Here is a 27,932-nt window from a genome sequence, read left to right on the forward strand (position 1 = left end):
CAACGGCAGTCCACCGACCGGCTGTTTGCAACTGCAGTGATTATCTTAAACGTGCTAATTACGTGATAAATTATAAAACAATCTTTTTTAATACTACAAAATAACATTTGCTAAATGAACCTTAACTTTTTCAGCCATAGGTGTGTAGATTATACATACCTGCTTCTGTTTGTAAGACTAGGATATTTGTTTTCCCACATGCAATCAAGAAAAGCAGTAGCCAACTTATTCCTATGACCAATAAGTAACTAAGTATACCCACAGAAGTCACTGAAAAAGAGTGCATTTCCCAAATAGGTCAAGCTATCGCAACTCCAACAAAAAGTATACTATAGCTCACCCATTAGAAGTTCCACTCTAATGGGTATAACTGTTAAGCAGTTAGGCTATTCATGGTGGAACTGATGTCCAACTTTCTGGTTATAGGCTAGATGAGATCCAAGCACTAATCATGTAACATCAGATATTTCAGTTGGAGTTGCCCGTGACCTCACCATAAAATATGACTGCCATGGTCCAATAAAGTTTTTCTGATAGAAAATTCCTTATGTCTGACTGGGCATTATTTAAATGTGTATCATAATGTGCCACTGCAATTACACCTAATACAAACAAGTAAATCTTTGTATTAGACAAAGTTAATTTGTCAAATGATTTCAGCCTTCCCCCTAATAACTCACAATTTAAGTGAATGTCATCTTACAGTTTCATGTAAAGTATGTTTGTTGCTGAAAACCATGACACAAACCCAATGTTTACAAGCCCATCATTTATTTAATACTGGCATTTCACAGTATACGAGATCACTATTTCACTCATGAGTGAGTAATCACTTTCCCAGTAGCGTGCCATTAAGTCCCAGCCAATCTCATTCTGAGCTGCAGAGAGCACCTGAATGGACCAGATAGAAACAAAAAAATATACATTAGACAGAGAAATAGATAGCATGGATTTTAAAAACAAACAAAAAAGTTGCATTACATGTTTGTCACACTCATTTTACAATGTACAGTGGTGCTATTTAGTCAATCACCCTCTAACACACACACACAGCAACACAGCTGAAGGTGTGTGTATTTGCAAGCATGGATCAAATAGGCCAAAGGCACATTTACAGTGGTTTCTGTACTTACTTGGTGTACTTAAATAAAAATATTCAATGGAAATAACAATTGACCAATTTCAATATATGAATTTATCTTGTCTAGGTTCTTATTGAATTGAATTTCCCCTTGGGGATCAATAAAGTATCTATCTGTCGATCTATATTGAAAACTATATTTTGAACTTTTTTCACTGTTGTGTAATGATTGATTGGAAGCATACTCTGACTTCACCACAAGTTGTGTTGTTTGAAAGAAATATTCATGCTTTTCATGTTTTTAATGTTTATCACTGTTATAAAAAATGCCCAGCAAGAAACAAGTCAGTGATTGGTCAGTGTACATGTGGATAATGCAGAGCGACATACATGGCATGGTGCTGGTAACAACAGGAAATGGATGCTTCTGAAACAGAGAAATGATATTAGATTAGTAAACAGAGTGTGCTTTTAGAACATTGGATAAATGGTTGCTGATAATGGGCAATGTAGATATTGCATTAAAAATAAGCCATTTCTTTCTACAACAGTAGAGAACAGTTTTGCAATTATGTAAGTGCATACTGTGTGTGTAAGGCGGTCATACTGGTTTACTAGAATGACCAACATAACCTGGCATGGCCAGATAAATCAGCAATGTAGACCGGCAACACCAGCTAAAATGACTTGAGATGATACGACAAGCAAAACCAGCTGAATTACCATCGCAAGCTGGGTAAACCAGCCGAAGCTATGTTGTCGCATGAGTTTTGCTGGTCTAGCAGGTCAACCATCATAGGGTGGTCAAACAAGCTGGTCAACCAGCAAACCACCTTAAGCTGGTCAGGCTGTTTTTTTTCAGCAGGGTAGCCCTGACTGTAGCCTATAGCCCTGGTCCCTTGTCGGACCTCATAGTTCAGCAGTTAGCCTACACATCAGATGTATGGAATAATGAACACAGTATGCCAGGCTGTGACAAGTAAATACAAACGTTGTTGACATGTCACGCAGTTTCTAAGCTAAAACATCGCCTCACTATCCGCTAGCTGCCTGTGCCCTGAATACACGGCAGAAAAACAGTCTGTGTTGTGTTACGCTGGTAACAGGAAACAGATGCTACTGAAACAGAGAAATTATATATTAGTAAACAGAATGTGCCTTTGGAACATTGGATGAATGGTTGCTGATAATGGGCAATGTAAATATTGCATTAGAGATAAGACATTTCTTTCTACAATAGTAGAGAACACTTTTGCAATTATGTAAGCGCATACTGTGTAACCTGAAAACTGTTGCACTGATTAAAAAAACAAAAAAACAATGTAATTGATCTCAGCTGGTATTTTGTCTATAATGGAGTGGAATGGAAATTTCTAAGTGATCCCAAACTTTGGTAGCCTAGAAATCTAGACGCACCCTAGCGGCCAAGGTGATGTAATTTGCTGCCAGGGTAGTCTAGCAACTCTCCGTTGGCTTGCGAGTTGGAAAAATTCAACTTCAGTCAGGCCAATCACATCGTGTATAGAATCAGTAAGCGGACTTAACATAATGATGGCATAGTTGCGACTGTTCTGCGTGAATTCCCTGCTACTTGAAAACAAAGAAGATGGATGCTGCTGCTGGCGAACAGCGTGACACGAGTTAAGCTTTGTTTAAATTGGCAAAAGTTTGAACAACTAGCTCCGCTGGTGGGAAAATGCATGGTTGTAGCACTATCCTATTGCGTGCAGAGGGAATTTGAAAGACAACCGTTTATCCCGCCCCTTGGACTGAGCACTGCGAATGGTCCTACATCAAGATGTGAGGTCTGGCTCATCAGGCTAAAACTTTGGTAGTGCATGTTTACAAGAATTCCCCTCACAACTCCAAGCATACAGACAGTGTCTTCATCATCCTCAGCCTCCATTGAAGAACATAAGACAGGTGAGTGTGCCTCCAGTGTCAACACACACAATCTGACATCTCATAGCTCATAGGACTACTGATGTGTGTGTGTCTGGGGGTGTAATATAGTTACCTTCAAGGAAATAAAGCCCTCATAAGTACATTTTTCCAGAGTCTGAAAGCACACACACACACACACACACACAGAGAGAGTAGGAGAAAAAAACTGTAGGCTACACTACACATTACAGGTTAAAAGGTCCACTGTGTTCATCAACAATATAGAACATATAGGTTGCTCTCGTGCTTATGATGTAACACACACACCTGCGCGCGTATGAATAAAAGTTAACTGAAATCAACTGATTTTCAATTCACCTGGGATCGCCAACGACAGACTTTGGTCTAACATTAGACACTGTGGTGTTTTGGTCAACATTCAGGTAAAGTAGTGGTTATAAGGTCACTTTCAAGACCGCAACACCATAAACCAAGAACGATAACTGTGTAAATTAGCGTTAGTCGGATTCGCTCGCTAAAGTTAGCTGAAAACGGTTACGTTAACGTTAGCTATATCGCTAGCTGCTATAGCTTGCTTGATGCTAACAGTTATCTAGTAAACTTTACGCTATTGTCTGTCACAATAATGGCAGAGAGCAACAAATTGCTATCAAAAAGGTCTTTAAGACGGCATACAAAAAAAAATACAGAGGCCATTGTCTCTATGCTACAATCACTTAATGTGGAAAAAGTTAGCGTTACTCACGACTCCGACTGCTCCGACCATGGCTCCGACTCCTACATGTCAGGGACGGAAACGTTAGACAGCTGTGATGGAGGAGACTGGTGTAACGTTAGTACTAGCTCTAGTTTAGAGGACATAAGCGCCACCTGTGGTCTGGAGGAAATCCAAAATATCGATTACTGTATGCAAGACGAGGACTTTGACATTGACATTGACAGTCCTGATGAGGAATATGACAACATTAAATTACGTGACGATTTAAAGGCGTGGGCAGTGGAAACAAACACACCAATCAGCCATCTTTCAAGTCTTCTTGCTGTCCTTAACAAACACCTGCCCGATGCAGATCTCCCAAAAGATGGTCGGACACTTTTGTCAACTCCTAAAAGCATAGAGGTGGAAGAAAAAGCAGGGGGCTCCATGCACTATTTTGGATTAGCTAAAGGTGTATTGGTGAGGATGCAGGACAGTCCCACCCTAACAATCGCTCAAACACTCCACCTGCAAATCAATATTGATGGCATGCCACTTTTTAAAAGTAGCAATAACCAATTCTGGCCAATATTGGCATTAATTGAAGAAGACCCAGACCAAATTCCCTTCGTTGTGGCATTATACTCTGGGTTTAAAAAACCATCAAATTTGGCAGAGTATCTCTCCGATTTTGTGGAGGAGATGTCAGTCATCTCCTCAAGTGGTGTTATGTACCAACAAAATCACAAAATAATCATTTCGGCCTTTGTATGCGATGCACCAGCAAGAGCATTCCTCAAAAACATAAAATATCATAATTCGTATTACGGCTGCGAGAGGTGTGTTCAGGAGGGTGTTTGGTGCAATAACAGATTAAACTTCCCTGAGACAATGGCGGCACCACGTACAGACGAGAGCTTTAAGGCCAAATTACAAAGTGATCACCACAAAGATGGTGAAAGTCCCCTCACTGACATCAACATTGGCATGGTCTCCCAATTTGTGCTCGATTACATGCACTTAGTGTGTTTGGGAGTAGTGAGAAAGCTCATTTGGTTGTGGATGCGAGGCCCACTACCCACAAGAATTGGCAACCGAACAATAACATCAATATCACAAAAAATAGTGGAACTTGGAAAAAGCTTGCCAAAAGAGTTCAATAGAAGAGGGAGATCCCTAACAGAGGTGGACCGTTGGAAAGCAACTGAATTTCGGACATTTCTTTTGTATACGGGTCCCATTGCTCTCAAAAACGAACTGCCTGATGTTATGTACGATCACTTCCTCCTTCTGCATGTGGGCATAACCATTCTATGCAGCCCACAGCTGTCAAAAACATACTGTGATTACGCCGAGAAGGTGATCAGAGTCTTTGTCCAAAACTTCTCTGTGATTTATGGCGATTTCATTGTGTACAATGTCCATAGCTTAATCCACCTGGCAGACGATGTCAGAAAATTTGGCCCCTTGCAGAGAATTTCTGCCTTTCCTTTCGAAAACTTTCTGCATCAACTGAAAAGAAAGATCAGAAAGCCAAACCAACCTTTGCAGCAAATTGTAAAACGCATCGCTGAACAAAAACTAAACAGCAGTGTCAGTCAGTCAGTCAATGTCAGTCCAGTGTTGCACAGTCTACTCTCTCACTACACCTGTCCCAAATTCTTTTTATCAGTCCATGCGCCTAACAACATAGTTTGAGTGGGCACAGCATATTCAGAATTGAAAAAATGTTCAATGCTGATGGCTGCACACAGTTTTTGGGACGGAAATTTTTAAACAGACAGTCGTTTTTCACATCCCCAGTTGACTCCCTCAATTTGAATATTGCTTTTGTTCAAGGACTGTCTGTAGAGGTGGTGGCTTTGTCAGAGAAAACCATTGATGCCAAAATGGTTGCAATGCCTGTCAAACATGGCTTTGCAATATACCGACTGAACCATACATAATAAATAAATAAATAAATAAATAAATGAGTTAGTTAGTAATAAATAAATAAATAAATAAATAAATAATTTAGTTAGTAATAAATAAATAAATGAATAAATAAGTTAGTTAGTTAGTAATAAATAAATAAATAAATAAATAAATAAATAAGTTAGTTAGTTAAAGCTAAGTTCATCTGTTCATCATTTCAGTTTACAGATCATGTTCGCAATTGTACTATTTACGGAAAAGAATGAGGTTGAAGTGGTGCCCACAAGCTGGCTGAGTGTCGACCAAAAAGTGTCGTTCTGGCCACCATACAAAAGTATGCAACGGGGTAAGGTGGCTGTCCAGAATCAGGAGGATCCTGATGAGACATGGGGGGAGTTCTTTGTCAGGGTACTGAAGAAATATGGTGAGACCCTCCTGTAAACAAACACAGAGAGAAAGAAGAGAGAGAGAGAGAGAGAGAGAGAGAGAGAGAGAGAGATAACATGATTCATCATAATGCAACTTCATTTCATTTCTATACATGCTGCAATATGGTTCCTTGTTTAACAAATGTTTCCCTCAAATACAGATTCTTATGAAGCGGCCAGGAAGAAACTGGTGAGGGCCACCAAGAAAGACTCCCTCACTTCTGAGGATGAAAGTTTCAGAAGGCCTAGAATGTAAGAACCGTACAGTACACAAATTAACAAAAGTCTAAGATTCACTGATGTTTTAATACCTGTGGTGTTGTCCTGTTGTCATACTGCAGGCCCTCTGCCAAAGTGGTGGAGCAGTTTGAAGCTCTACCTCAGCCACGCCATTCCATCGCCAACCAGCAACCAGCAAAACAACCAGCGAAACAACCAGTGAAACCACCTGCGAAACCAGGCTCCTCCAAACAGCTACCTGTACTCCAGCCTGTACTCCAGCCACCACCGGTGTTTTCATCGGTCTTGAGTGCTCCCACTACCTCCTACTCACAGCCTGTGACAAACACATTCGGTACAAAACATTTTGCTGGTCTGCAACATGACTGATGATATCATTTGTGTAACATAATCATTTAAGTCACAACACTTTCTAAAGCAATATGAAATGTTTCTGTTTTTCTATTAAACCTTTCTTACCTATAGAGCGTGACCAGCTAATTTTCAGGGCCTTGGAGGAGATAAAGGCGCAAGTGCGCCAGAACACCCTCCTTCTCCAGGCCCTGGCTAAGAAGCAGCCAGCACAAGCAGCGCCCTCTCTACCAGAGGAATTCACATTCCCAATTCAGACACAAGAACATCTGAGGAGAGTGGAGAATGTGTTATTAGAGAAAGCACAGGAGAAAGCTATGGTATGTATTTGACTACATTGATGACCACAACATGGTGAAAAATTTCACGTTGGTTGAATACTTTGGAACCAACTGCATTATGTTTTGTCAACAGTACACATTCTATACAGTTAAGAACAAAAGTATTCATACCCCTGGCAAATATTGATTTAATGTTAATTTTCTCTTGACCAATATGTTTGAAAATGACACTTCTACATGGCTAAATGTTGTAAGATAATGTGGTAGAATCAGTTTTCATATTTTTTGAACATTTTTATGAAAAATGGCATGTCCAAAATTATTCATACCCTTTTTAAATAATCACTGGAAGCATGTTTATTTGTCATCACAGCTCTCAAAATGGTTCTCATAATACATACCAAGCCTCTCAATGTCTTCACAATGATTCTAGACAGCTAGCCTAGCCCCGCCCACCTAGATCTTATTTCAGGGAGATCTAGTCTGGAAACCTAGTTCATAACCATTTAAAAATCAAGCAAAAGCTATATTCTTTGTTCAGGTGTGTCCTTATAAAAGGTTAAGCAGAGTTGTGCATTTTAAGAAGAGTGATCCATGATCAGCATCCATGATGACCAAGTGGTCCATTTTGGGATGTGCTGCAAATGTCAACCATCAAAACACCATATCCACAGTGCAGAATAGCTATTATAGAAATGTATTAGCTTGGGGTGTTTTTTTCCAGACAATGGGACCTGGTGACCTTCTCAAAGTAAATGGTAACACTAAAACAAGGGGCTACAGTAAGATTTTTGGAGGAAAAAAAATCAGGCAGTCTGCCGAGAAACCCGTCCCAATAGGCGGCATCGGGCCATTAAACCACACAATGATCCAAAACATACAGCCAAACAAGGCTTTCCAGTCATTATCTAAAAAAAGGTATGAATAATTTTGGACACAAAATTCATACATATGTAAAAAAAAAGATGAAAATGCTTCTATTTCCATGTTTCTACCACATTGTCAAGCAACCTTTTGACATGTGGCAGTTTCATTTTCAGTCAGAACAAACATATTGGTCGAGAGAAAATCAACATTAAATTAATATTTGCCAGGGGTATGAATAATTTTGTTCTTAACTGTATAAAATCTATATACATCTGTACATTTCTGTTCTTATCTGTAGACAACACACCTTACAGCACTTGGTGGGATGAATGCTGGGGACGCGGTCAGGAGAATAATGCGTCACCTCATCACAGACACACTGGCAACCCAATACAATTGGCTTGGCCGAGGAGGCCAAAAGAAGGCTTTTGCAGCTTTAAAAATCACTGCAGCTATAAGAGGTGTCTGAATGCCACTGCATTGCTGTCATTGTAAAAGAAAAATTAAATACAGTGTGCTTAATAGACACTTTTTGATTCTCCTGGAAATAGTGCATTGTATTTTCAATGATCAAGAACTGTTACCTGTTCAGGTGCTGCGGCAGCGCAAAATATCACTGCCAGCGAGTGCGACAGCCACATTAAGAACTGGCTTAAGTATAGCAGTGACCGCAGTGGAGGAAGGAAGAGGAGAGCTGAAGAACCGCAGAGCCCTGTAATCGGTATGTTACAGACCTGAATAAGAAGAGGGAAATCCAAAGACATAGTGGCAGACATTTAAGTATATGCAATGGGTCATTCCAGGTTAAATCATCTAAGGTTCTTGCTGCACCATCTCATATTTTGTTAAAACATTGTCTTAATCAAGAATGGGTCCCAAAACCAAAAGCCTGTAAAATATTTCTGTTCAAATCCTGTCTTTATCACATTCATATAATTGTCAGTCCTTAGAATTACTTCAGTTTTGTAGCTTGGAATTCACATTATCTAGGAAGCAATGTTTGAGCATTTATGATAAGTATTATTCATGGGCACTACTATTTCGATATATGATGGCGTCAAAATAGCTATTTAGAATCATCAGTGTCTCTACACATGAACTCGAGCATTGAGAACATTGTTCGTGTACACAGTTTACTAAAAAGAAAGGTTTTGGACAACTCACTCCTTGGCTGGCATGATGGCGGCGAGCAGAAAAACTAAGTTTTTAAAAACCTTTCTTTTAGTAAACTCTGTGTACACAAACAATGCTCAAGTTCATGTGTAGAGACACAGATGACTTCGATCAAAGTTTCATGTTGTGTCGAGCCTTCTTGGTGTTTTAAAAATAGCTATTTTGATGCCATCATGTATCAAAATAGTAGTGCCCCTACGATTTCCATTAAAAAAGCCATTTGACCCGAAAACGACGACAAGCTAAAAGTGGCGCTTCGGACGTAGGCTATAATTATGCTTTTAAACTAAAGTTTGACTAGGGTACATTCACAAAAACACCCTAGGATGCATTCTGGCCAGTTACGCTTTAACAGCCCCACTGATTTTCGTGTTCCTAGCCTAGGCTACTCCACCAATTACCAAAAAATGCAACCTCGTTTAATCTTAATGCGCATTTGTTGCAGAGACACCGTGATTTTATATCATCCAAAGCCCAGCTACATTTCTTTGAAAGACAACGATCTTTAAACAAAGCAGGCTACCTACAGTACATAGATGGCAATATCAGTTGTGCTTTAGACTGACAGAAAATACTGAGGCAAAAAGTCCTACCCAAAATAGAAATCTCTCCGATTTTCTATTAGCCTATACATGGCGGTACTCGGGACTTTCAACAACAGTTGCTTATATTTCTGTATTATACCAAAAACATAAATATCTATGTATTTTAATTATTCCAAAGTAGCATAGGCTACAAAATATGTCGAGCTATGTGCTACATTTGAAGAGTTTCAAAACGCCACCATTTTAATGAATTTTCATAAATATTTTTTTTTACATTTTGTTTTCCAAATAATTTCAGTTGAACTGTAACTGGGTGTTGTTATTTTATATATCTTTACTCAATCAAAACAACACAATACACATTAAATAACCTGAATGTTTTAAAAAAAGGAGATAGCGTTTTGGAACCAAACTCTTCATTTCTTCACACAAAAGTAACCAAGTTTAGCTTAGTCTTCTAACCTTATTTTAAGACAATAATTAAAAATCTTACCTTATCACATGTCAAACAGTCACCAAGTGTCCAGTGCCCTAGCTATGGCTAATCCTAGGCCAAACTGACCTAATGTCGCGTGGTTCATGCAAACATCACGTGCATTCATTCTCAGGTAACATTTTGTCGCGTGGCTTTAGTAGGCCTGTGCATGCTGTGCATTTCACGATTGATTGCAATATGAAAATGCTATTTGCAAATGGAGATGCATTTTCAACTAAAAATATAGCCTAGCATGCCTCAATACAACGCAATTCAGATCGTTACAACGTTAAGCGCATTTTCATATAATAGATGGGGACAGTAAACATTTTTTAAAAAATAATTTAAAAAAAACATTCTTACCTCCTAGGCCTAGTTTCAGTGATAACCTCCTAAATGGGCAATCTGTCACTGATGGTTGTCTCCTTTTCTCCACAGCTACTCAGCGCCAGCGTCTGCGTCAATTGGAATTCAGTGATTCGGATTCCAGCGATTCTGACTCCGAGTAAGTAGCACATATGGCAAACCCCACATACTTTGCATTGTTTTGATAAATGGATCGATGAGCAAACTCTTTTGTTTTTCCAGAATAGTTCCATGATCTGGAGGAACCGGAGCAGCCCACCCCCCAATTCCTTGTTGGTGTTTTTTTTAAACATTTTTTATTAATTTATTTCTTTGTTATTTTTGTTATTGTCAATAAATATTATAAATAATATTAACATTTATAACATATTGCCTGCCTGTCTTGAATTAAGCAACAAGCCCCGAGAGGCCACTGGTTTTAGAACAGCTGTTAGGCATGATGCGCAATTGCGGAAGCAATCATTTCCATATAGGCTTGTAGGCTACTGGAGAACAAGTCATTGATAATAAAAGTCATATGATAATAAAAGTATAATGTTCATTCATTTTCACGGTATGGACTAGCAATGGAAAATAAAAACAAAATGTTGGCAATTGGTTATAAGCCAACGTTTTGCAATAAACGGATTTTTGTAGGCCTATTGTGACGCACGATTTTCTCCGTGCCAACGTCAAAACAACGTTACCCCACCGGACAAAATGAAGTTGGCACAACGTCAGTAAACAACGTCATGCCAACGGATGATATGCCGTTGTGCCAACGTTGTGCCAACGTATGCTTGCTATCTGGGTTGCCTCAGACCATGCAGAGCAGAGCAGAGAATATTCTAGGTATTCAAGCCCTTTGATATTTTTTGTTATCGAAGTTATGAGGAAGTGGTGGCGCCTGCGGTGTAGAACTAGGCTGTATAAATTTGCCAATAGCAGTTGTCTTCATGACATGAAGTTAATGAAGTTTAGTTCTAACGTTTCTCATGAGAAACGCTTGCTAGCATGCTAAGTTGATTCAAAACGTGTAAAGATTAAACTGTGTATGGTTTACGTCGATATTCCTACTGTATTGATAAAACAATTAGGATAATTGGACTCATAACCTTACTGACTAAGAAAGCCATGGTCTTTTATCTAAACTCTTTCGTTGTGATTTAGCAAGAGGACTTAGGTTGCAGTGTGTGGAATTTAAAATAATGTGCCGTTATAGAGTGGTGAAGTCCCGCCCCTTCTACTTCCGGTCCATGGGACCTATCTTTCAAAAAATTATGAACGGGAGTTAATGGAGAGATAACAATTATTTTTTGGTCCAGTTTGAATTGTGCCACAAATTTCACATATGATGTGTGTGAATTTAAAAGATAATTTTTCACGTCAAGAAAGTACTGTTGTTCGATAGACTTCAAAAGTTATGTTGGTTTTGTGCGAATCCACTCAGTGGACTACATCTCTCGTCTCGAACGATGTACGTCACCAACGTAATGAAACGATAAGAGCTGTTATGCTAGTTAACGGTTGCATCTTGCTGCCTGCTATGTCACTTAACAGTATGTAATGTACAGTCTATGGACGAATACAACTTACCTGATGAGTTTAATCCTCTGACTCATGGTATTTTCTTCGGCAAGGAAAGCCCAATTAAGACCTGTTGCTGGTATGCTTGTACAATCTAGTGTGGCTGTGAATGAGCTAACGTCACTAGCGCGACTGATGGGTTTGTAGTCATTGGAATTACGATCTTTCACAATCTTGTAATTCAATAGTTACGAAACAAACTGCAAATGTCTTTACATGAAAATGTGTCTTTAAAATGGACAAACATCATATGGGTAATTCAAGGCACAAGTCAACCGGGACCAGAAAATAATTTATGTTTCGCCATAGACTGCCGTTCAAATTTTTTTGAAAGATAGGTCCCATGGAGGCAAACGGAAGGGGCGGGACTTCACCACTCTATTGAGGTGCAAAATGGCGTCATATAATTCCAACGTATGATTGACATTTTAAATTCTATTGTGATAAATGTACTAGGCCTGAAGCAATAGAGAAAATTCAGTTGCCAAATCATATTTTTAGCTTAACAGTATTAATTAGCTCTCTGGAGAAATAATTTAAATGAACATCTAATGTGATAAACTTAATCAGCTGTTTTAGTTAAACATGGCCAATAGATGCATATTGATAATAATTTTGCCCTCTTTTTCTTTTTGCAGTTGGAAAACTGAAAATGCAGAGCAATGAACTGGACATGTAAGTTGTGCTTGTTTGGATGTGAAGTCAGAGGTCAGTTGCTCAAACACTACAGATTGAAACATGGAGGTTACACCAGAATACGACCGAAAAAAACTGCAGTGGTGAAAACTGGCCAACGCATCACCGGTTCCTCACTCCCCTCCATCAAGGCCATCCAGGGCAAGTGATGCTTGCGTAAGGCGCGCAGCATCATCAAAGACTTGTAAGCTGTATAAATCGTCTTGTAAGTAAACTACCAGTGCTTTTTCAAAGTTCTCAATGTCTCGTTTTAAATGTCAGGGCCCAGGACCCTTGGAAATGCTTATTTCTCCTATTACTCAATTTGTGTGGATGGAGGCGGAACACATCTCCTCGTTGCCCGATCCACCGCCGATTGAAACACCTGATTGCGTGTTTGGTGACCTCAGTGTCCGTGGCAGACCGTGTCACCATGTTTTTCCTCACAGCACCTGTATTCAAACAGACAGATATGTTTATGTTTATGGTATGTAGCATCCAAAGCCAAGTATGCTTACACAATACAATATATGAGATAGGTATTAAGGAGATTAAATTTAAAAAGAAACATGACTTACAAAGCTCCTCTGTTCGCTGCACGTTGAGGGCTGGTGTGGGGGTGGAGGGAGTTGAGGAGGGACTGCCGTTCCTGACCCATAGTGAGGTGGGCGGTGTGCGAGAGGGGGGAAAAAAATGTATTAAATGGTAGTTATCTGTTAACCATGACTGATATGGGGCCTTTCTATTCACTAATATTTCAGAGATCAGTCCCTACCTTGAGTAACTCTCCGTATGTTAAATGCAGGTGCAGGGAGTTGAGGTGGTGAAGAGTGTTGCGGTCCTGCCCCATGGTGAGGTGCTAAGGGAGATAAATGGTTGTGATCTGTTAACCATGGTAGGCTGAGAGCTACAGGGCCAAACAATGGCAAACAAAAACAAATCTCTGGACATGAATTTGTATGTTTCAATATTTTAGTATGCACTATCTATATCAACTCCATGAATGGATTGACATTGAAATCAATGTGTTTCAATACAATCTGATAATAATGAATGAACTTTTCAGGCAATATTGCATGAATGCAGATGTTTTAACTGACAAAATATTTGGCTGAGATTTTTAAAGTAATGGATAAAGTATGCAGAAAATCTGAGATGGTAATGCAGATGCAATCTGTTGATCTGAAATGGAGTGACTACTGCTGTGTTAATATAGATGGGGCCACTGTATTCAATATTATTTCAGAGATCAGACTTTACCTTAACAGTTTTCTCCAGGTTGAGGGGTAGTGACTCGGCTGCCTGGCACTCGGCGAGATGGTGGAGCTGGAGGAATAGATACAAAGAGAGGGGAATGTCTTTAGCACTAAGAATGTTAACCATATCTCTAATATTAATATTATGATTTAGTTATTTCAATGTTAAGAGATTATTACTTACTTTGCCAGTGCAATTGGCTTGGGCTTGAGGCTTCAACTGATATACCAGGCGAGTTGGAAGGTACCTCAGAGATGCAAAGTCACCATTTTCTGGCTCTTCGCTGTCATCAGAGTCCCCGAAACGATGGCTGTTACATAACGATATCATTATGGTTATTGCAATCCCAAAATTTCCAAATATGCATATAGTACAAGCATCTCTGGTCTATTTTGGAATGCTACGGGAATGTGTTCACATTACATTTTAACAACCCAGAAAGTATCTTACTTGATCAAGCAAACCCAGCAGACGCAATCGTAACGTAAGATGCTAGAATCCAGCCGATAAAAGTTGACGCTGCAGAACAAACAAAATAGAAGATGGGGACCAAGTTCCATACAGTTAAGTTACGTTAGCATAATAAATCACAAACAGATGCCAATAGTTGTCTGAACCGACTTAAACAGTGATTAAAATGCCGAGGCTTTCATTACAAAGATGGCAGATAGACACTAAAGTTACGTATGAGACCAAACTTGGCAAAATGCAAACGTTAATGCACAGCTAGCTAGAGGCTAGGGCTAAACCATTATCAGTGAGTCAACATGCTAAAGTTGTAGGTAGCTATCATAGCAGACGAGTGCTTCACTGACTTCATTGACTGAAATACCAGTGCCAGTATCACCTTAATCAAGGTTTGCATCGCAAACGTGATTTCAATATATGTATAGCACTAATAGACATTAGCAATAACTTATGCAATTGCGCCTAGCAGCATGCTAGCTAGCAGCTATAGCACTATGCCGCTAGCATAGTAGCACTATATGGACAACAGCGACACATTAAAACAGACAAGACCAGACTAATGTTAAATAACAATGTGTGTTTTTTAAATCACACTACCATAACATATTCTGCCGAAATTGCTATCCCATTTTAAATCAGATAGGCTACAGACTCATATGAGCATCACAGCTAACAATAACGTTAACGTTAACTTAGCCTGTTGCACAAAATGACAAACGTCTCTGGTTGCACTAACGTTAACGTTAACGTTAGTCCTAATATCAAACAACGTCATTACAACATGATGATTATAAAACTACAAAGGCCAATGTTTAGCTATTGTGAATGTCGCAATATATTAATAAATATCACTTACTCGAGAGGGTTCAGCGCAACCGTGTCCCAGCAAAGAAAATATCCACTAGTATGACTCTTCTTGGTGTACAGTCATGTTCAACCGTTACAGTAAAGTAAAGGCGCGTCCGCACCCGCGGATCGGACATGGGTCCACTCAGGATCCGCTGTTTGACAGTAGAATTTACGGGGCCGCCTGGAGGCGGAGCTGATCCTCTGTGCGGCACCAAAACGAATGCGACAGTCACGCGGGTTTGGCGACTTGAAGGCGGATCCGCCTAGGAGTCTACTGCTGTGTGGTTTTGAAACAATGAGTGCAGGCTGCGCGTTTGTATGGTTATATTGCTTGACGGGGGGATCCCAAGCAGCTTTCAGCCATAAGGCTACTTTGAGAACATTTCCTAATTCACCCGACACTGATATTCAAATTGTTGAATATTTAAGCCTATAAGCAGTTTAATTAAATGTAATGTTAGTTGTAAACAAACGGGCTACTTGGTGAGGCTTGGCCTCACAGATGTGCTCGTGCCTTAGATGGCAAGAAAAATCTTCACGATATAGGCCTATTAACTGACCACCCGATTCACGTTGGCTGGGGGGCAGGGGGCCATCAGACATTTGTGCCCAGTTAATCCAGCCCTGCCCCCAACAAATCACACCTTCCCACCAGCTGTGACAGCTTAAGGGCCTGTCCACACGGAGACGCTTTTTAGGTTAAACGCAGAGGTTTTGCTTCGTCTTGGCCGAGCGTCCAAACGAATCCTGTAAACGCACTGCCCGAAACCGCACTTTTCTGAAACCTGGTCCCAGAGTGGAGAAATCTGAAACGTAGCCCGTTTGAATTTGTTTAGACAGCGAAACCGCACATCCTGCTTGCGTATCGATGATGTCATAGCCACACCTCAGCTGCCCTGGACTTGCACGTATAGCAGGGATTCCCAAACTGTGGTACGCGTACCCCCGGTGGTACGCGAGCTGCTTCTAGGGGGTACGCGAGATGAAAAGGGCTATGGCGGACATGTGTAAAATGAACATTTTAAATCTTTTGTAATTAATTCATGAATAAATACATAATTTCGAATCAGGTCATAATGATATGTAAACATGAAATTAAAGGATATCATTTATAAACTCTGTATGTGTTCATCAAAAAAAGGGCAGCTTATTAAACATGACGCCTGGAATAGCTAATAGAATGCGTTACTTTTGAATGCGTTGGATGGTCCGTGGTCCGTGGGGGGAAAGTTTCGCGGATATAACAGGTTTTTGAAAACAGAAAGGAGGGAAGGAGCAAAGCTAGGAGTTATTTCAGATGGGCAAGAAAGGTAACATTAAGCTAAGCTTTACATTTAACAAACTAAAGGTAGCCTAAGTTTAGCCTTTCTAGGCTGTATAGCCTAATGTTGTCCAAACGAATACATCCGTTGTTGTAGGCCTATTATAAGATATTGTATGTGGATGTAGTTAGGCTACTATGCAGGCTACTTTTCATAACGTTTTAACTGACCAAATGCACGCACCTAAAACCGGGAAACGACAAATAATATTGTCAACGCGGGGGGGGGGGGGGGGGGTTATAGAATGCATTACGTTTTTATGTGTTTACGTGTCGGATGGTGGGGGTACGCGAGCCGAGTCGGAATGTAGGCGGTGGTACGCGGGGGGAAAAGTTTGGGAACCGCTGACGTATAGTATTGCCTAACAATACTAGTTTTCATACATGACATTACCTACGATTACACTCCGTAAGATAAATATCACAACTGGAGCTGCGCAGCGCCGATAGCTTATGACTTGGTGGACTGAACACTGTTTTTCCTGGTGTTTTTTTATGCATTCTAGCTACTGTCAGTGACGCGAGAGAACTTAAGTTATTAGGAAAGTGCGGTGTAAGTTTAGGCTACATTAATTTGTACGTAGTGCCAGTGTCATTCATTTATTATGACCGCCGCTAGCGAAGCGGTCATATAGGGATTGTCAAAGTTTTTTTTTTTTTTTTTCGTCATCTACTTCCTGAAATTTTGGTCAACGATACCCGGGGCACCGAAACACCGGGGCACATGAAATTTGGTGGGTATGTAGCCCCACTAGACTTTTACGGAAAAATTTCGCGCTGGGCCCCCCGAAACCCAAAAAATGCAGTTTTTCCTAAATAACTACCTGAACCGTGGCACCGAGGATGAAGAAATTGTTATGGTATGTTGGTCTCAAGGGCCCACATCAACCTAGCCCATAATCACTCATTTGTGATTTGCACCCCCCCGGTAAAAAATGAAAATGCAATATCATTCTGCTTTAATCGCCCCTCTCTTCAGTAAAGATGTTCAGAACTGCACCAAATTGTATGTGTATGATTAACCTGAAATTCTCTGGGGGTATGCCAAGTTTCGTAGAATTTCATCCATGGGGGGGTCTAAAAAATTAAGTTATGTGTACATTTAGTGACTGTACACTCATTGGCCTGTAGATGGTGGTGCACACATATACACATGCACCCACATACTATCGGTATTAGAACGGCCGATACATAATTACAAATTCAGTAGGATTAAAAGAAAGCCAAAATAAATATTAATCATTATCATCATGGCTGCATTTCCAGTATTGGCGATAATTAGTCGTTTGTCCACTAGATGGCGCATCGTTGCAGTGAGACGTAATTTTGTTGGAAGTTAATCTAAAGTGGGTTGGAAAGACACTATGCTTCCTACAAGGACAAGACTGTAGGCTACAGTAGTTTAACGCAGAGAACGTCTAAGGGTAGGATGATTTCTGCATGACATGTAATTCCCATTTCCTCTTGAAGCCGAAATAAATCTGAGAATGTTTATCTGACATGCTTGTTTTTTACTGCAGGTAGGCTACATTAATCCTATCAATAGCAGAACGTAGGTAAAATAATGTTACCGTTAGCATGGTTGAGTGATGGAGGCCAATTTGATTATTGATGTATTTGTAGAAAACCATAAATGCGTTTGTGACCACGGGAGTCAGATGACAAGAATCTTGACTCTAGGGTGCTCGACTACGCCACTTGGGGCCTTTCACACCAAGATGTACTTTAGCTAGACCTCCAACACCTTGATTTAGACAAGAGGGCTCTCGCACACACATAAGCAAGTAATGACAGAGACGTGGTATTTCAATGAAAAAATAAACAATATTTATGCACAAGCAATTCAGTAAAAAGTCAGTCTTGGGTTTGTTTCTCAGGATGGAGTGCAATACATATTAGGCCCAATAGGCCAGCAAGAGGAAGGTAGTGGCTGCCACCAGGAATATTACATGTAATCACGTAGGGTTAATTTGATCAGCTGTTCGGGAGAGGTTACCTGTCCTGGAAGAGGAGTGAGACCGACACACCACCCGTGCTGCTGATTCTGTTGCCTATTCACAGACACACACACACACACACACTCGCATAGGCACAGGTACTACAAAGAGTGATCACTGCAAATAGTGAGGTGCACGCTACCACTACAAATACTGTGTGAAGTACGCGAAGAGGAGGACTCAGATCCAGCGACCTGCCCCGCGGAACAGCTGCAACACTCTGTTTCTCTGGAGGGGAGAAGGGAAGATATGGTTGCTATTGGCAATAACTGGCTGGGTCAAGAAAGCTAGATGTTAGCATTACCACCGTAACACATTACCACAGCAAAATACTGGGGCAGCCAATACCACACCTGTTGCCGACACACCACGACGGAGGGCAGATAAATGAACACAGCCACGCCTATGTTTAGGCCAAATCAATCGGACAAACAAAACAACAAAATAAAGAAAACAAAATGAGGCAAGAACTACAATTACTTAAATCTACCGGAGGCAAAGCAGCAGTGGCAATCTTTCTGAAGGGGTAAACAAACGCAGTTAAAATCCATTGTTTAATGGAAAATACAGACTAAACCAATATCAAGCAATACAGATACAATACAACAGGGTTTCCCTTTACCTCTAGGAATACACCACTCAACATGAATGGAAATGGGACCCCCTGGTATCTCTCCAGTACGCAAACCTACATAAAATCACACACAAGCATAGCCCACATACAACATAATAAAAGGTTATTGGCTCGTTAAATAACAAGGACTAACAGCGAAACATGACACATTATAGTAGATCCAGTTACTGTAAACATGCATATAAACATACATACACATGCACACACATTACATGGCAAACCTTACTGAGCTATACAGCCAATGTTACCTCAACGCATCTCCCCATAGACAGTGCAACCTGGGCGTACACGGCATCTTTTCAGTCAAGACCTACATTAAAAACATTGCTGTGAATGTGCGTGAAGGCATTTACAAAAGGACCATACAGTTCAATCATCTACGGTGTAGAGTGCTTGTAAATACCTTCGGTAGATCAACAAAACACTACCCGGAAGCGTCTGGTACACAGCCAAATACCTGTTGTCAAACAGTTGCACTTTAAACACAGCTGGCTAAAAGAACATGTTTGCAGTGAAAAAGGAGCATTGGCACATACCTTTCATAGGTGACAGCACAGCGAACACAGTGTAGGGAGGATGTACGGAGCCTAGGGATCACTTACTAGCCCACCTCCGGTGCCGGTCTTATAGAAAGTGCCATTGACGCTAATGAGTACATAGCCACCTGCAAGCTAACTGGAGGGCGTGACCGATAGGAGAGGAGCTACGGTGAGAACAGGAGGACAAACTTGGTACAGCAGTTAGTCTGCCGGTTACATTCTACCCCCCCATTCTTTATCAGCGTCCCGCAGATAAATAAAAATAAAAAGCACTGGATCTAGGCACTGGATCTGTTTTTAAAAAAAACAGGGTCCTATTAACACCAGGGTCTGAAAACTGCTGTAATATTACTGCTAGAGCCAGGTACCTGGGGGTTCGTAGCCCCGTCTGTCCTACTCACCACTGATACCGGGAGCCGATGGAGATTTCCATGTCTTCCAGCAGTGGTCCGGGAGGTCCGCCGTGGAGCTAGGGCGCCGTGATCAGGGCTAGCTGCTGTAGGAGTTAATGGAGCCGGAGCAGACGGGTCGACTTGCACCAGGGGGCTAGATGGATCCGACACTTCAGGGGGAGGGGCCACTGGGTCAAGATGGGCAGGCTGTGTCTGGACTCCGGGTGCCCTCACAACGACCCACTGACCGGTGTGATCATCTTCAGTCTCATGATCAGTTGCTGTCGTAGGCTCCAAGGGTACATCGAGAGGCTCTGGGCGGTGATTTTGGCGGGCAAGCTTTAGCATCACCCGGTGTACTTGCCGACTCCCATTGAGGTCATTCACGGGGGCTACGGAGTATACCACACCACCAGGGGGTGGGGCTCGAACCACTTGATGTAGGGTTGGGCTCCAGGCGTCCTGGATCTTGGTGCGCCCTCTCACTCCGTGGTCTCGGAGATAGACGAACTGTCCTACCTCCAATGGAACATTCTGGGCTCCTTGGTCATGCCGTTCCTTCCTCCGTGCAGCAGCCGCCTGCAACCTTTCCTTAGCACCATGGAAGACCACGGTTAGACGTCTCTGGTGTTCCTGCACCCACTCACTCACTCTGCCACCTTCTGGTTCTGGTACCCTGCCCAAAAGGAAATCAATAGGTAGTTGAGGCTCATGACCAAACATTATGAAATGCGGGGACTCACCCGTTGACTGATGGATTGTGGTGTTGTAGCTGAACACCAACTGAGGGAGATACTCAGGCCAATGGCTCTTCTGCTCAGCCGAGAGCGTGCGCAACAGATCATGCATAGTGCGGTTAAACCGCTCGCACTGACCGTTGCCCTGCGGCTGGTAAGGTGTCGTCCGGGTCTTTTGGATCTCGTACAGGCTGCACAGCTGATAAATAACAGCACTCTCAAAACAGCGGCCTTGGTCAGAGTGCAGACGAGCGGGGACCCCGTATCGGAAAAACCACTCCCGGACCAGCACATTAGCCACTGTCGCCGCCTTCTGGTCCCGGGTGGGCACCGCCTGTGTGAACTTAGAAAACACATCAGTTATAATTAAAACCTGTTCCTTACCATCTCTGGAGGGCTCCAGAAAGGTGAAGTCCACTGCTAGGATCTGGTTTGGACGGGACGCTAGCAAGTGTCCCATGGGCGCATGGGGCTTGGGGTGAGTGGATTTGGCGAGGGTACATCGCACACAGTCTAGACACCACTGTCTGATGTCTTCCCTCATTCCCGGCCAATAGCACCTCTGCCGCACTAACTCGGTAGTGCGTTCGATGCCCTGATGGCCGTGATCATTGTGCAGCTGCTTCAGCACTTCACCCTTTAGGCATCCTGGCAGCAGCAGTTGATAAACTTCCTCACCCCCGTCAGGCCAGTGAATCCGGCGGTAAAGCAGACCAGCAGTTTCCACCATGCGATCCCAGTGGCGGAACAGTACCTTGGTTGGTCCAGGTAGGCGTTCCCGGGCTGTAGAGTTAGGTGGTTTCTGCACTCGCCAGAATGGGAGGAAGGCCCTGATAGTCGGGTCTGCCCCTTGTAGTGCCTGCAGATCCTCAGTGGTATGAGAAGGAAAGACAGACATGGCCGCCTGGGTCACCTGAAGACATTCCTCTTGTCGAGCAGCTTGTTGTACGGCCACAGGTAGAGCAGTTCCGACCGCTAATAGCCCTGAAACAGGGTTGGGGCCTTCTGCAGGGGGCTGTCTGGACAGAGAGTCTGCATTCTTATTTGATCGACCAGAACGGTATCGAATGGTGTAGTTGTAGGCAGACAACTCAGCTACCCATCGCTGCTCGGTCGCGCCCAATTTGGCTGTATCCAGATGGCTTAGAGGGTTGTTATCAGTCCAGACAGTACACTGTTGGCCCCACAAGTACTCCCGGAACTTCTCAGTCATTGCCCATTTCATGCCCAGGAATTCCAGCTTCATGGAACTGTAGTTCTTCTCGGCAGGGCTAAGACTCCGGCTGGCGTAGGCAATTGGGCGCACTTTGCCTTCCTGCTCCTGTGAGAGCACTGCTCCAAGCCCGATATGGCTGGCATCCACCTCAAGGATGAAGGGGAGAGCAAAGTTAGCAAAAGCCAGGGTAGGTGCATTCACTAACCTCCTCTTTAACTCCTGGAAACTCTGCTCGGAGGCGTCTGTCCAGGTTCCATCTAGCCGTGGTCCGTGGCCCTTCCTTGTCTTAGTCCCTGCTAGCTCAGCTACCAGACGATGTAATGGGGCCGCTAGTTTTGAGAACCCCTCAACAAACCGCCTATAGTAACTTGCAAATCCAAGGAAAGACCTCAGCTCTGAGACATTGGTAGGATGAGGCCAGTTGGCAACGGCAGGCACCTTGGCTGGATCTGTAGACACGCCGTCGCGGGAGATTAAGTGGCCCAGATACTGGACCTCCTTCCTGAAGAAGCAGCATTTCTCCAGTTTTACCTTCAAGCCTTCTTTCTGGAGTCGGCTCAACACCAGATCTAGGCGGGACAGGTGGTCATTTATGTTAGACGAAAAAACAATGATGTCGTCCAGGTACAGCAGGAGTGACTGACAGTTTTGAGCTCCAAACATCCTCTCCATTAAGCGCTGGAAGGTGCCTGGAGCATTGCACAGCCCAAAAGGCATTCGATTGAACTCAAATAGCCCAAATGGCGTGCAAAAGGTGGTCTTTGGGCGGTCTTTCTCCGTTACTGGTACCTGGTTATAGCCACTAGTCAGATCTAGCGTGGAAAACCACTGTGCCCCAGACAACGCATCTAAGGACTCCTCAATGCGGGGAAGTGGAAAGGCGTCCCTCCGTGTCTTGTGATTGAGTTGTCGGTAATCCACACACATGCGAAGGCTGCCATCCTTCTTCCTCACCAGAACAATAGGAGAGGCATAGGGGCTACTACTTTCCCGGATGACCTGACTGTCTAAAAGCTGCCGTAAGTGGGCCTTCACAGCATCATAGTCAGAAGGGGGGAGACGCCCATACCTCTGCCTAATAGGCCTGTCATCTAACAGGGGAATGTCGTGTGACAGCAGGTTGGTACAGCCAATATCACCCTCAAAAGCTGAGAAAACTGATTCATGCTTCAGCAGGAAGGCCCTCACGTGTTCTTGTTCAGACTCTGAGAGCACGGATAAGTCAATGGCCTGGATCTGCTCAGTCACACAGTTAACCTGTCCAGTGTGGGCCTTAAGGGTGGCCGTAACAGTATTAGTGCCCTGAACAACCTCAGTAGGGAGGCTTTCAACTGTGACATGGACCACCACACCTATTGAACTACGGGGGTAAAGTGTAGCACGAGTAAACCCAACATTAACAATAGGAATAAAAGCTGTACCTCGCTCTACATGAACTAGGGCAGGTGAAACAAGAAGGCCCTCAGGTAACGAATTGGTAGCTGGTTCAATAAGAACGGCAGAGGCGTTACAGAACTGGGGAGAGCAGGTGGCGGGCACCAACTTGACAGTACCGCCAGGTATATGGATGGGCCTCCGACCCCTAACTTTAACAATCCCTGTTTTAGTTCCAGGGAAGTTGAACTGGGCTTGGTGGCAATGCTGCAGGGCTCTCTGCCATGGAGGTGAAGCATGAACCACTGGTGGGAGATCAAACAGGGCGGGGCCATGCTGGCCAAATAGTTCATCATAACATTCTCGAATGATATTCATTCCCAGCACACCGGGCACTGCAGATGAAAGAGACTGACCCGGTGGATCTTTGACTACTAACCAGCCACGATGAGGGATTACCCTCCCCAGCAACTCAACCGTGAACTCTGCATAGCCTGTGTAGGGTATTTCTAAACCATTTGCAGCACGAAGCTGCAACCAATGACAATGCTGGAGCTGGTCTTGAAAATTATCTACAAAGAAACTTTCCACCATAGTGGACACCATGGACCCTGTATCCAATAAACAGTTAACAATTACTCCCCCTACCCTAACAGCTACCTTGGGACACTGTCCAACAAGAGACGACACAGTATGGCGTGCCGGGTTGTGACCCTGAGAGCCCATACTGCCCCCACCCAACGTGTGGCTCTGCACATTGGAGGGAGCTAGTTTTCCGTCAGCTGAGAAGTGGAAACGGAGTCAGACTGACGATGGGTTTGAGGAGCTAAGGGCTGTGCTGAAACCACTCGCTCATTGTCACACTCCCTTGCATAGTGACCAGGTTTTTGACACCGCCTACAGATGACTGGGGAAGGGCGGCTGGACCGGACATTGCGTGCAGGTCCCTGCAAAGCAGTCAAACTGCTAGTTAACAGATGAATCTGTTCCTGTTGTTTCAGCAACATCGCTCTCAATTCTGTCATTTCTGAACTAGCCGGGTTCACCGGGGGAGGGGGAATATACTGACCTCTAGAGGTCTGCATAGCACAGAGGGAAGGGACTGAATAACTTCTACCTCGGGGGAAGTCGCTGGGCCTACCTTCACGCTCCCACCGAATGGCTGCAGCCCGCACCTCCAACATGGACAGCCCTGGAGTCTGACGTACCAACCGCTTTAATTCTCTACGAAGATCAGAGTCGATGACATGCTCTACAAACTGATCACGCAGCAGCAAGTCAGATTGGGGCACTGATTCAGGGGAAGTTTGTTTAACCTTATCCATTAGAGAGAAGAGCATGAGAATACTCCTGTAGGGACTCGCCATCAAGTTGATTCCGGGAGAAAAACTGCTCTTGTAAGGCAACATAAGATGTTGAACATCCATAAAGGTCTTTAAGGATAGATAGAATTTGGTCTGGGTCTTCCCTCTCTGCCCTAGGCCTATAGCGTATCTCATCCTTTGCCTCACCATCCAAATGATCAAACATAAAATAGGCCTGGTCACGTGAACCCAAATGTCTTGCACGCACACAAGCATTCACTTCTTCCACCCATTCATCAATACCAACACCTCATCTGCCCCTGAACACAGGACATTTCCTTTCCCTAGGGAGATACAGCAATCGCTCCTTGTCCGCTTGAAGCTGCCGCACTTGCTCCCTCAGTTCCTGTAACTCTTCCACCATAGCTGAAACAGAAGGGCTAGATTACTTCTGGGGTGGCCACAAGAGGGTGCGGTGATATGGTACCTCAAGGTAGAGTTGTCAGGTCCCCCGATGTGCCAGCTGCTGCTTTGCCTCTATTACCTGCTTTACGGTATATTGCCTCAAACAATAGCAAAAAGAACACAACACGTAAACATATAAGGAGGGAAGACAAAAAAAAACAAATGAAATACACGTCTCTGTATACTAATCCTGCCGACTACGCCAGATTGTGACCACGGGAGTCAGATGACAAGAATCTTGACTCTAGGGTGCTCGACTACGCCACTTGGGGCCTTTCACACCAAGATGTACTTTAGCTAGACCTCCAACACCTTGATTTACACAAGAGGGCTCTCGCACACACATAAGCAAGTAATGACAGAGACGTGGTATTTCAATGAAAAAATAAACAATATTTATGCACAAGCAATTCAGTAAAAAGTCAGTCTTGGGTTTGTTTCTCAGGATGGAGTGCAATACATATTAGGCCCAATAGGCCAGCAAGAGGAAGGTAGTGGCTGCCACCAGGAATATTACATGTAATCACGTAGGGTTAATTTGATCAGCTGTTCGGGAGAGGTTACCTGTCCTGGAAGAGGAGTGAGACCGACACACCACCCGTGCTGCTGATTCTGTTGCCTATTCACAGACACACACACACACACACACACTCGCATAGGCACAGGTACTACAAAGAGTGATCACTGCAAATAGTGAGGTGCACGCTACCACTACAAATACTGTGTGAAGTACGCGAAGAGGAGGACTCAGATCCAGCGACCTGCCCCGCGGAACAGCTGCAACACTCTGTTTCTCTGGAGGGGAGAAGGGAAGATATGGTTGCTATTGGCAATAACTGGCTGGGTCAAGAAAGCTAGATGTTAGCATTACCACCGTAACACATTACCACAGCAAAATACTGGGGCAGCCAATACCACACCTGTTGCCGACACACCACGACGGAGGGCAGATAAATGAACACAGCCACGCCTATGTTTAGGCCAAATCAATCGGACAAACAAAACAACAAAATAAAGAAAACAAAATGAGGCAAGAGCTACAATTACTTAAATCTACCGGAGGCAAAGCAGCAGTGGCAATCTTTCTGAAGGGGTAAACAAACGCAGTTAAAATCCATTGTTTAATGGAAAATACAGACTAAACCAATATCAAGCAATACAGATACAATACAACAGGGTTTCCTTTTACCTCTAGGAATACACCACTCAACATGAATGGAAATGGGACCCCCTGGTATCTCTCCAGTACGCAAACCTACATAAAATCACACACAAGCATAGCCCACATACAACATAATAAAAGGTTATTGGCTCGTTAAATAACAAGGACTAACAGCGAAACATGACACATTATAGTAGATCCAGTTACTGTAAACATGCATATAAACATACATACACATGCACACACATTACATGGCAAACCTTACTGAGCTATACAGCCAATGTTACCTTAACGCATCTCCCCATAGACAGTGCAACCTGGGCGTACACGGCATCTTTTCAGTCAAGACCTACATTAAAAACATTGCTGTGAATGTGCGTGAAGGCATTTACAAAAGGACCATACAGTTCAATCATCTACGGTGTAGAGTGCTTGTAAATACCTTCGGTAAATCAACAAAACACTACCCGGAAGCGTCTGGTACACAGCCAAATACCTGTTGTCAAACAGTTGCACTTTAAACACAGCTGGCTAAAAGAACATGTTTGCAGTGAAAAAGGAGCATTGGCACATACCTTTCATAGGTGACAGCACAGCGAACACAGTGTAGGGAGGATGTACGGAGCCTAGGGATCACTTACTAGCCCACCTCCGGTGCCGGTCTTATAGAAAGTGCCATTGACGCTAATGAGTACATAGCCACCTGCAAGCTAACTGGAGGGCGTGACCGATAGGAGAGGAGCTACGGTGAGAACAGGAGGACAAACTTGGTACAGCAGTTAGTCTGCCGGTTACACGTATATAGGCTACCAAGCAAATCGATAACAGCACTAATTGTATCTTTCGACTGTCATCTCATTTGCTTATGACCATAACCTAGGCTAACAGGAGCTAAGTGAGCTAGCCACAACACGTTCGCTACGTGATGGTTTTTTAATGGAAAATATATAGGCTACCTAAAAGATAACCTGTCTATGATGCACCCTAAACACCGGGCTGGGACATTTCTGCTCAAGGTCTCAAAAAGCATCTGAGTCAACGTTCATTCCCAAACACCCATATAGGCTACTTCAATCCTCTATTTTCAAAGGTGATTCAAGTAAGGAAGAGCATGGCTCAAAGTAAAGTAACTGAAACTACATAAATTCGTCAAAGTGAATAATTTGTGTCAACTCGCCGCAATGTAGATTTATTAACGCACCCGTGATGATCTACATCTCCATTTAAACCAGATGTTTTAGAGTGCACGTTGAGATGTATCCAGGGCAGGGCTGTACCTACACATAATTGTTGCACGTGCAACAAAAATCATTCTTTGCGATGGATGATTTAGTACCAACGTTACACCGGTCAGATACAGTTTTGCCTATGGCTATTCCGTGAGACTGAGGCGCTTTTTGTTTGTTCGAAGTGCGTGTTTAGGGTGTGAGAGGGGAGTTGATGTGCTTTGATTCCAGCTTGGTAGTTGTAGTCTATGCGATTAAAAAACACGTGTGTGTGAAGTATCTAAACAATGATAACGCTTTCATTATGGCTGCTTTAGCCACAGACCTTGAGCTACTGTACAGTGGGTTGGGTTCCATTTAAGTGTCCACTTCATTCGCCCTTTCCGTGATTACGTGAAATGTATTACTACTGATATGCAAAACTATT

General features: G+C 43.0%; 1 long non-coding RNA gene across 1 annotated transcript; it reads right to left on the reverse strand.

Annotated features, from left to right (window-relative positions):
• Positions 1 to 18,409: 18,409 nt before the first annotated feature.
• On the reverse strand, positions 18,410 to 27,007 carry LOC143132459 (uncharacterized). The gene is made up of 5 exons (XR_012988299.1): positions 26,722 to 27,007; positions 26,567 to 26,628; positions 26,307 to 26,372; positions 25,682 to 26,202; positions 18,410 to 18,684 (listed from the first exon to the last, which is right to left on the reverse strand). It is a non-coding gene; the product is annotated as an uncharacterized LOC143132459 (long non-coding RNA).
• Positions 27,008 to 27,932: the final 925 nt, after the last annotated feature.

Source organism: Alosa pseudoharengus, unplaced genomic scaffold (genome assembly GCF_046254945.1).
Source record: "Alosa pseudoharengus isolate Yale_2024_CS ecotype anadromous, Long Island Sound unplaced genomic scaffold, YU_APseudo_1.1 YU_APseudo_1.1_scf_19, whole genome shotgun sequence".
Lineage (NCBI taxonomy): Eukaryota > Metazoa > Chordata > Actinopteri > Clupeiformes > Clupeidae > Alosa > Alosa pseudoharengus.